Source organism: Aedes albopictus, chromosome 1 (assembly GCF_035046485.1).
Source record: "Aedes albopictus strain Foshan chromosome 1, AalbF5, whole genome shotgun sequence".
NCBI classification, from domain to species: Eukaryota; Metazoa; Arthropoda; class Insecta; order Diptera; family Culicidae; genus Aedes; species Aedes albopictus.
This window is the reverse complement of record NC_085136.1, coordinates 230,329,882-230,341,156: the sequence shown is the minus strand read 5'-3', so window position 1 is coordinate 230,341,156 and position 11,275 is coordinate 230,329,882. Positions and strand designations below refer to the sequence as shown.

Here is an 11,275-nt window from a genome sequence, read left to right as displayed (position 1 = left end):
AGGAAAAAAATACAGTAGAGTGGAAATTTTTTCGACTTTCCATACAAGGTTGATGATTTGAAATCGATTTTTGTTCTATTTTCACTAAAAGTCGCTCACTTCACACATCTCATTCTCCATAATCAATGCTCCGATTGAGCTGAATTTTTAACTGTAACTCGCCAACATATGATATGTCAAATTAATGTTGAGAAAGAATTTTTAAATTGTTTTTTTTTAATCGAAAAAAATACATTTCTTCACATAATATTGGAAAATTTGCTAAAATTCAAGGAGATCATCCTCAAAACTTGCCAATATCTAGAATTTAATCAATCTGACGCAAAACCTGCATTCAGATGATCGAATGGTATTATATTCAGCTTTTAATTTATGGAAAAAGATTTAAAATTTGTTGAACAAACGCAATATATTTGAGTTTTATTACATTCCATATTTTTGAAAGTTGTAAAACTAGATATTGAGCTAAAACTCAAAAACTGTTCTACTTTAATTTTTTTGAAGCACGGTTTCGAAATCAGCGCTAATATGCTTCAAAAATTTTGGTCGTTGACAGAAGTTCACGACCTTCGTTTTATTTTGTAAACTAGTGTAATAATAATAAAAAAACGAAAAAGAAGTTCGATAGAAATTGTTATCATGTTCAAAAAATAGTGTCGGTGGCAATATAGTTGCCACTGTCTTGTAAAGGGATAAATTTAGCAAACAATTTCTGCAGAAAGCATCTTTTTTTCTTTACAAAATATATATGGAGCATTTCTGATTCATTCATAGCGTGTCCTCCCGTTTGATGATGGCCATTCAAAGTCATTCATAATGTCCAACCGAAATTAGAAGACGCACGAGACCGTCGTCGTACATTCTACCGCAAGCGATGAAAAATAGAAAAATAAAAGTGACTTCCTCGAGTTTATGGTTGGCAATTTCTGGTAGAAACAAAAACACGCTATCTTGGCACTAGCTGTGTGGTGGGGGAAATCGTGTGTATGTGCGCGCTAGTGAAATTCCTCCTCAGGGAACCGTCCTACTCATCATCCACTTTGCCACCACCGACCATTACGGAAGAGGCTGCTTTTAGATGTGTGTGATGGTATGTGGAAAATTAAGCGCCATTTTTGGATTCCAGCTCTGTCTATCCCCACCAGAACTCGATGGGTGATTGGGGTATGGGGGACATTCTGTCACCAAGTTGAGTGAATGATGAAAGGTTACAAGAACTTTGTATTTCAGGAGACAAAATGCTTGATCGATGACGGACAGGTTTAAAGGTAAAAAATTACCGAGGATTTATGAGACTTTGAGGCTCGATTTCTTTGGCGACGGCTGGTCAACGTAGCGATGGGGGTCGTTAATATTTAATGGGTTTGCCGATAGGGTGACGTCACGGTGGCAAGGACCAATCAGGCGGCGAAGGAGCAGTGACCATGCGCACCAAACCGGCACGTTGCTGGGGATGAAAAGGAATTGACGGGACCGAGAGCAGCAGGACTGTCGGAGGAGTGAGTGTTTCGGTGGTGTATTTGGCATAAGGATAACGATGGCACTCGTGCTCTTTTCTCTCTGGATGGTTCTCTCCCGGATCGGGACACGATTTTGGGGGGTTTGTGAGCTCAAGAATTCCTAGCACCTGGCTAGAATGTTTTCACGTTTGCTGCGACCAGGTCGAACGGTCCTCTCGTCGTCGTGCGGCTGCAGCGTCAACTGAGGATTTTTCCTCACTCACACCACATATTAGCCAGAACAGCAAAAAAAAAGGCTGGCTGAAAAAGTGTTACAAATTGTGATTTTTCGTTTTTGTTGAAGCAGTTTTCGGTTATCTAATATCTAGTTAAAAGTTTCGATTTTAACGTGTTACATATCTATCAAGGAAAAATCTGATACTACAGGCTTATTTTCGGTATCAATTTATGGTGAAGAAAAAATCGTGTAAAAATCGATTCTAGATGACCATTTTCATGATTGAAAAATGAAAAGTTTGAAGTGAAAACTACAAAAATCTGGAGTAGTGAAAGCGAATCATAATACGAAGCTAAAAAGGTCATTTTCGTCAATTGGAATTTTTACCAGAAAGTGTGTTAAGTGTTCTGAGTGGTTATCGATCCAAGACCCTCGTGGATATATTCTTGGCTTAGTAAGGGCAAGCCCTCGACAACACAGGGACAGTGGCGTCGTCATCCGAAGGAAACGGCGCGGGTGAATCATCCGCCCTGTTCTCGAAGCTAGGCAGCTCATTTTTTGGGGCCACCAATTCACCCCAAAAGGTCGTTACCAACATCCGTGGATTCCTTTCCAATCGGTTGACCGGAGTTTCCATTCCCGATACAGGTAGGTGCCCCTTTTCGATGTCTTGATCTTGGCAAATAACCTCCTCCTATTTTTAAAAGTCTTATGTTCCATCCTTCCCGCAACTAAACGAGTTTCAAACCAACAAAGAAGGTCGCCTCCTTGAATTCAATAAACGTCAACGAGTCGGTTATGTAATTAGTCCTAATTTGATCTTCGCCACAATTTGTCTCCGTCTCGACATTCGGAGGGAGAAACAACGTCGAAAGAGATGTAATTCAATTAATTTAACGTCGTTTCAATGTTTCTTCAAGAATTGTTGGAATTATATAAAATTTTCTCTGTGCTTTTGCTAAAACATTTTTTTTTTAAAGTTGATTCATTAATGGATTCCAAATATACACCTCTATTTAAAGAACACTTAAACTCTAGGTTCTACTGTTTTCTAAGGTATTTTCGAAAAATTTTCATAAAAACCCCACTTACAGAAAAAACAAAATGGCGTCAATTTCGCCAATATTCTACTTGCTCCAATGGGCTCCCCACTAAATTTTCATGCATTCAACCATTCAGCTCAACTCCTCTCCTCAATTGGTCGCAAATGTGTGTTCTTCCCAAAACCACCATGTTGGAACTCAAATCCAAAGAGAGCCCCAGTGTGGTGAAAAGTGTCCTCCTCTCATCCCCATTCTCAACTTCCCCAACATTCCAGCACATACACTCACACCAACCCAAACCAGACAGCCACAAACCCAACAAACAAGTCAAGTGATTCTAACACACCAGAAATGTGTACGACATTACATAACCAGCCACCCACCCCGAAAGTGGGGCCCGTTGGCGTCCATATTGCCATATTTGCCACCCTGCCTCGACACGCAATGTCGCTTTCTGCTCAGCTCGCCCAGCAAACGTCAAGTTTTGTGAATGAACGCATTCGTCGGAATGGTGTTGTTGGTCGCCATGTGAACCCCGTCGCCCGCAAAACGGAAAACATTCGCTCACTGAATGACTGGGGGAGACCAGAGGAGACCCTCTGTCTGCCGGATCGATACCGAAGGCGGTGACCCACAGCCCGCGTGGAAGTAAATAATAAATCAAGAGCCGAATACTGGCAAAGTTTGAAGACATATCTTGCGTAATTGATGAGAACTTCTGGTTATCCTTACAGTATGATGTTGGATTTGTTTAGTTTCCCGTTTCGAGATGTTTTTTTTTACCGAAAGGCTGTCCTAGAACGCTTCGGCGAGGTGTAAATATGATGGCCTCCGTTTAGAGTCACTTTCAAAAGGCATGAACAAGTGATTTGTCTATATCGTCACTTTCGAGCAATAAGGGCACATCTCAAAATTTGTATTTTTTAGAGTTAGGAAACTCGAGAATTTGTTATTATTATCAATTTTGTGCAATAAATGCACAAATAAAAATCTATAAACTTTTTTAATAGTAGTTAAAAAAACATCCGAATTGCAGGAAATAGGAATTGAATGAGTGAAGTTTTAGAAGATGTGCCCCTACTGCATGAAAACGACGGTGTGTTGCGTAGGTTTGCACATATTTCGTGCTTCATGGATTTGCCAACCCTGGAACCAAGGGGAAAGGATTATATTGGGAGCTGCTTATTGGCAGACAATTAAACAAAATTTCCCATAAATAATTCGAAAAGTCCCAGTGAAGAAACAGTGGTGTAAGCAGTAATAAATTACAAAAGTTCCATAAACATATAAAAAAAATGCATAAATAAATCAAAAGTTTCCATAAATAATTGATTTTTGAGCAATTAAAAAAGTCAAAAAGGCAATGAATAAATCAACCCTTGCAATAAAAAAGCCATTTTTTCCATCAAATAACTTTGAATTTTCCATAAATAAATCCGATTTTTCCATAATAAATTAGAAAATTCACAATAAAAAAATATCGAAAAAGCAATAAAAAATTCAAAAAATGCAATAAAAATTACCCTAAATTACCCATGAAAAACAAATGCAGGAAAGTATGAGGCAGTGAAATGCTGAATTGCACTTATATGACTGTAACGACTGAAAAGCCTGCCTAACTATGATTGCAATTTACCGAGCACTCGCTTGCTGTCCGAACTCGCTATCGCTCGTCGGACCTAAAAGAGGGATAACATCTATGTTTGCATTATACCGGGCAAATTCTTGGATCTGTGGTTTGCCTAGAATCGAAACGATGCAGTTGCGGTGCATCGGATATCGGAAACTTCGGCGGCTTCCTTCCGCTTCAGTTCCTCAATCCTCTATGCGGCTTCGCCGCATGGTCTATGTATTTTTCGGCTCAAAAAGCATTTACGTTTATTGCTCGTTTTTTGACATTTATTGATAATTTATTTTTTCATTTATTGCACTTTTTAAATTATTTATTGCTTTTTCGATATTTTTTTATTGTGAATGTTCTAATTTATTATGGAAAAATCGGATTTATTTATGGAAAATTCGAAGTTATTTGGTGGGAAAAATGGCTTTTTTTATTGCAACAGTTGATTTATTCTTTGCATTTTTGACTTTTTAATTACTCAAAAATTAATTATTTATGGAAACTTTTGATTTATTTATGCATTTTTTATTTGTTTACTAGCTGTCCCGGCAAACTTTGTCTTGCCGTTTTGGGGTGGTTTGACAACTATTGAGCTCAAATAGCACCGCACGCTAGATTGATTTCATTTCGATCTGTTGATTTCCTTCCCAGCTCATGGAAAATCAGTACTTTATCATTTTTGCTACTTCTCTAGATGATTTTCGTAACTTTTTGTACATATAAACACAGCCATCATTAATACGAATCAAACCGTACAAGAGTCATGCTGATCGGTTCATCCGTTCGTGAGTTTTGTTGCCTCAAAGGAACTTAAAACTTATTTATATATATATAGATGGAACTTTTGTAATTTATGACTGCTTACTAGCGTGGTTCAAAAAATCGTTTTTGCTCCACACCGCTTATTCGATTCCTAACCAGATTATATGCCTTCTCACAAAATTTGAGCTCATTTGGTTGAAAATTGAGACTGCACAAGCCCGTCAAAGTTTGTATGACAATTATTATGGGAAAACGATGTTTTTCATTCAATCGACCGTAGCATTTCCACAAGTGCCCTATTGGGTTAGTCGACCCTTGGAAACACTAGGCTACTCTATCAGCTACAATTTTGCCGAAGACCGCATTCAAATCGGACGCCTCATTAGTTAGTTATCGATTTGTATCCAACTGGGTAAACTTTAGCTATGATCCTCCAGCTTCCCAGCAGGCAACATTGCTGCATATGGCGCCAAAGATAGCACCCTGAAATCATGGCTACTATGTTCCACTGCAGAATGCAGTGATGCCCATCGAATAGTTTAACCATCATGAGTAAAGATTTCGATTCTGAATAAAAATCGGTAACTAATTAATGAGGCGTCCGATTTAAATGCGGTCTTCGGCAAAGTTGTAGCTGATAGAGTAGCCTAGGATTACCAAGGGTCGACTAACCCACTATGACACTTGGGGAAATTGTACGGTTGGTTGAATGAAAAACATCGTTTTTCCATAGTAATTCCCATACAAACTTTGACGGGCTTGTGCAGTCTCAATTTTCAACCAAATGAGCTCAAATTTTGTGAGAAGGCATATAATCTGGTAAGAAATCGAATGAGCGGTGTGGAGCAAAAACGATTTTTTGAACCACGCTACTGCTTACACCCCTGTTTCTTCACTGGCACTTTTGTAATTATTTATGAAGAATGATCACTTTCTTATGAGTCGTTTATATTTTAGCCGCTGCTTATTGCAGTGACGATTGTCAATTGAGCTGGGCAGTGTAAGTTAGCTCGTTGTTTCCCAATTTTGTCGTTGGAATATGGTGCTTCATTGTTCGTAACATCAGGTTATTTCTAAGATTCCATATCATATATTTTTGAAATGGAACGTTCTTCTTTCCAACGATGTTTCTCGTTGATGAAATTTGCGGGTCTGAAAATAATAAGAGACGTTCTCGTTGGAAGCCACACCAAAAAAACCAAATTAATCCACCTAGAGGAGAAAGTGCCTTTCTCGTCGTATATGTTCTCACGATCTTTCCGTTGACGTAAGTCAAAGTGTTCCTGAATCCTGATATTTTTTAGAAAAAGCAAGCATTTTATCAAAGCCATCATTGAATTAACTTAAAACTTATTGATGACACATAGTCCGACGTTGTGTTCAGCGTATAAGCAGAGCTGAATAATATCAGTTTTCTCAGTTGACTGCTTGAATACCTTCACTAACACTGGGAGCTGATCAATATCAAGACGATACAAACAAGCTAAGATATAACTTTTTACACATTCACAGATCACTTTGCGGTCTTCGATAAAGATTTTTCTGCACATTCTAGGTTATATTTTATTGAAAACAAGAACGTAGCGAGTATAGCGAGATATCTGTTTGTATGTGGGTTTAATATGTCAAGATTTGTTCTCTTACACATATTTACACATACTCATCACTCTTTAATACGACACTTTTTAATTTGGACCCCGCTCATTCGAAATTTGTTGAATTAAAAAATGATCAAATGTCACAGTGTAATACATTGTAAATATAGGAATGATACGATATTGTGATGTTACTCACATCCGCAGCGGCTCCACGTGTAGCTGCTACAGTCATAGCACAATCATGGGTCACCCACAATTATGGGTCAATCATATTTGATTGACTAATGATTGTGACTGAGTGGCCCATAATTGTGCAATGACTGTACTTCCGAAAGTTCTAATTTTGTGCTTTCTGACATCTGATCCGTTTAGTGATCAACCGCAGTGAACCTCGGAAGCCAACAATCGTAAAATGAACAAGCTATCAATTCTTACCACCACAATATTGTATGTTGCTTTCATAACAAAACGCGCTGCCAACTTCCAGTCGCATTTCTGAATCATCGCAACGAATCAAGCACCACCTCTGCTGCTGTTTGTGTTAGTGAGATCGGAGAAACGTCAGACTCCCGCCTGCTGATTGGCTGCGACGATTCTGGCGACGGTTTCATCCGCGACGGATTCAAATCGTCGCGTTCGATAAGGGGGGAAACCGTCAATATCTGTAAGATTTATGTTCAAAAACAAATCATACAATCTAAACAAAACTATAATAGTTAGTTTATCGAATTAAAAGTTTACCCAGGTAATTTGACAGCCATCATTGTCGAATTAGCGTGGTTTTATGGTACGACACGTATGGGTTTGGTCCAATTTCACATTTACCACTTTCGGTTCACATTTTACCACTTACCGATTGTCCCTGATGTGGTTTTAGACTAGTTTCATAAAAATTATTAATCAGTTTTCCTAAAAAGTCGCAAATTGATGAAATGCAGGTATGGATTTGGTTCATTTGTGCATTTCGCCAGTTCCGGCGAGGCACTCGAATCTGGTTCCTGAGCACTACTTGCCTGATACTATTTTCTAGCTGACCATTCTTCGCGTTATTTAATGTGCTGCGTGTATGCGTTTGGTACTTTTCTACATTTGACCACTTCCGTCGGGGCACCTGGAACCGGTTTCGGTTTTCCAAAGTATGGTCTATGATTTTATTTTTCTTGTTAACCGTTTATCAGCTTACCTCTAAAAAGTCATTTATTGTGTCGAATTTATGGATTTGGTTCTCCTTTTAATTTGACCACTTACGATGGTGCAACCGTAATCAGTTGCGGAACACTACTGGTTGTCCCCAATAATGCCGGAAACTTTTTTTTACCAAATCAAGATGCCCAAAAATCCGCGATTTGATGTGTCGCTTGCATGGGTTTGGTTCAATTTTATTTTTGGCCATTTCCAGCGGGGCATCCGGAACCGATTCAGATATGTTCTGAAAATATTTCCTGCTTACTGTTCATCAGGATATCAAAAAAGGCACTATTTGATATGCCGCTTGCATGGGTTTAATTTACTTTTATACTTTGCTACCTCCGGCGGGACATCTGGAACCGGTTCCGATATGGTTTGAGAATGCTTTCCTGCTTTCTGTTCATCAGGTTATCGAAAAAGCTGCGGTTTGATATGTCGCATGCATGGTTTTAGTTCAATTTTATATTTGGCCACTTCCGACGGGACACCCGGAACCGGTTCCGAGACACAACCGGTTCAGATATGGTCTGAGAATATTATCCTGCTTACTGTTCATCAGGATATCAAAAAAGCCACTATTTGATGTGTCGCATGCATGAGTTTGGTTAACTTTTATACTTGGCCACTTCCGGCGGGACATTTTCAACCGGTTCCGGAACACTACCGGTTCCGATATGGTCGGAGAATGTTTTTCTGCTTACTGTTCATCACGTTATCGAAAAAGCTGCGGTTTAATATGTCGCATGCATGGGTTTAGTTCACTTTTATGTTTGGCTACTTCCGGCGGAACACCCGGAACCGGTTCCGGGTCACTACCGGTTCAGATATGGTCTGAGACTATTTTGGTGCTTACAATTCATCAAGTTATCAAAAATGCCGTAGTTTGATGTGCCGCATGCATGGTTTTGTAGCGTTTTCATATCTGGCCCCTTCCAGGGGTACCGGTCCGGAACACCTAAATGGCCATAACTCCGGAACGGCTGGACCGATCTGAACCATTTTCAATAGGAAACAATGGGACCAGATTCCGCGTCGAATGAACCGTCGGTCATTAAAATCGGTCAGACATCACCTCAATTCGTCGAGCTGAGTCGATTGGTATATAAGACTTGACCTCTCCGGAGGCTCTATCAAATTTTCGTTTTTGGAGTGAACATATAGCCTTTCGGTACACCTTGGTGCACGAGAAAGGCAAAAAAACATGAAAAAACCATAGTACCTACCTAAGTAAAAAACCTCGATATTAACAGATTTTTTTATTCCGACTTAATTCCGACATTCCTGCGGTTCTTCTGACGGTGTCCCTGCAGGAACGATTAAATTTCTACGGTTTTAGCGTCGTACATCAGAATTCAAATGAACACTTGATGACGTCTTGTACCATCCAGCGGTCTCGATGTAGTACGATTGTAATTTATATGGAGTTATCTCGCAACTCGCGAGATCACAGATAATATATTTGTAAACCTCTTGATAATTTTCGCGTTCGATCCCGTGTTGCACACATCACTGTATCCCTGTATAGTCTTTCCGTCATTCGTTGAACCAGAGCATTGTTTTGGAATTGAAATCTATCTATTATAAGTCCCATCTTCTTCTTGAATTCTTCCTAGATAGGCTTTTTCCTATTTGCAACACTTTCTTTCTCGTGAGGTTTTCTTGCTTGCCAACACTTTGCATCCAATCTGTATGAAATATGCAGTTGGCATCAGGGTTGATAATCGTCCTTCTCGTCACCACAGCGTGAAGATAACAATAAAACCATCTTCGTCCGAAAGAACAACGGTGACGACTAACCTTTTCGTCGCCGACTGCGGGCTTCACGACCAAGGTTATTAGTAATAACTCCTGTAGCAACACTGAAAGAAATCCCTGGAAGTCCTCCTGGGGAAGTTCCAAGAGTAACACTGGAAGGAATCACGGAAAATCATAAATTGGAATACCAAGATAAGCTTTAACAGAACTTCTGAGATATATCCTGAGAGACATTCTTGTGGCGGGAGAGGCATTTCAAGAGGTATTTCCAAAGAAATTCCAGTATACACCCTGGGTTATAAAGAAATTAAAAAAAAACTCTAGGAGCATTAGGGTAATTTTCCAATTGTTGCACGGCTAAAAATTCGCCAATTGTTGCACACCTCATAAGAATAACATGGAGTGTGTAACAACAGTAGGCGAGTTTTTAGCTGTGCAATAATTGGAAAATTACCCTACAGAAACTCTTTTACTTGTAACGATTTTTTTTTTTGAAAAAAATGAAGAGGTTTTGTGCCTCTTTGAGAAAGACTTCGAAAGAAAGTCACTCTCAGGGGGTTTTCCCTCTTCCATTTTTTTTTGTTAAAAATAAAAATAATAATACAGAAACTTTTCTTCCGTTTTCGCAAGAGCCTCCTCCAAGAATGCTTAAAAAAGTCCGTTGATTTTTTTTTTTCAGTTTAGGTGTAAAGAACGAACTTCTTCAGAGTTGTTTCATATCCAAATACCAAGATATATTAAAAAAGCTTTAAGTTAACCATTGGGAGTGGAACTGTCTCGTCTCAGTATAGCTAGCGATGTTATGGAAAAATAAAGCAAGAGATGGTTGGCTTTCAAACGTTGCTTTGCCTTCGTCAGTAAAGACCGTTCCCATGGGAGTACTTCCAAAGTTTTCCTCCCGCATCGTTCATTCAAAATGAGAAAGAAATGTAGCACATGGAAACAAGCGAAATAACAGTCAAGTGGCTATTCGTAGTCTCAATGCTCAGTATATATTAGGGTGGGCCAAGATAAATAGAATCTACGTTCAAGGATGGGATCATTCATTTTCAACCATTTACATTCACTTGCTGTTAACTCGCTTCAGAAACATCGCAGCAAAAATCAATGTATGGAACATTTTTTCATTTTTGTTTTACCTGAAACTTTGTAGAGGAATATATTATCGTAGAATCAATAGTTAGGTCAACAGAAGGCAGCAAACGCAACTCTCCACGGCGTGAATGTAATTTACATTCATCGCGTGGAGAGCTGCCTTCGCAGCTCGCTCACGACTTTGGTATGCGTGTGCGAACCCAATGTAATTCGGCAAACTTTCAGATAAAACTACAAGGTTAAATTCATCCATACATTGTTTTTCGATAGCATGCTTCTGAACTGAGATAATTGCAAGTGAATGTAACTGTTTGCAAATGAATGGTCCCATCCCTGCCTACGTTTATCTCCTGAAAGGAAATTGATTGAATATGAAACTAGTTGATATTTAGATACAAAATCACCATTTAGGATCAACTGATCGCTCATTTCATGGCTCGTAAGATTTTGTAAACCCCCCCTCCCCCCAAAAACCCTTACGTAATTAATGGACAGCCCCTAATCGAAAACGCGACTGCTCGAGGGTTAATATTAAT

General features: G+C 39.1%; 2 protein-coding genes across 3 annotated transcripts in view; both read left to right on the top strand.

Moving 5' to 3' along the window:
* Positions 1 to 2,187: 2,187 nt before the first annotated feature.
* Positions 2,188 to 11,275, top strand: part of LOC134283918 (vesicular acetylcholine transporter) — an 87,008-nt gene continuing 77,920 nt past the window's right edge. Inside the window, exon 1 of the mRNA XM_019706807.3 lies at positions 2,188 to 2,325. The gene's annotated coding sequence lies outside the window, so the exon portion shown is untranslated. The remainder of the gene's footprint in view (positions 2,326 to 11,275) is intronic.
* LOC109430731 (choline O-acetyltransferase) overlaps positions 2,193 to 11,275 on the top strand; it is a 171,547-nt gene continuing 162,464 nt past the window's right edge. The window contains exon 1 of one of the 2 annotated variants that reach the window (XM_062846393.1): positions 2,193 to 2,325. The gene's annotated coding sequence lies outside the window, so the exon portion shown is untranslated. The remainder of the gene's footprint in view (positions 2,326 to 11,275) is intronic. The other variant, XM_062846392.1, reaches the window with a different exon arrangement.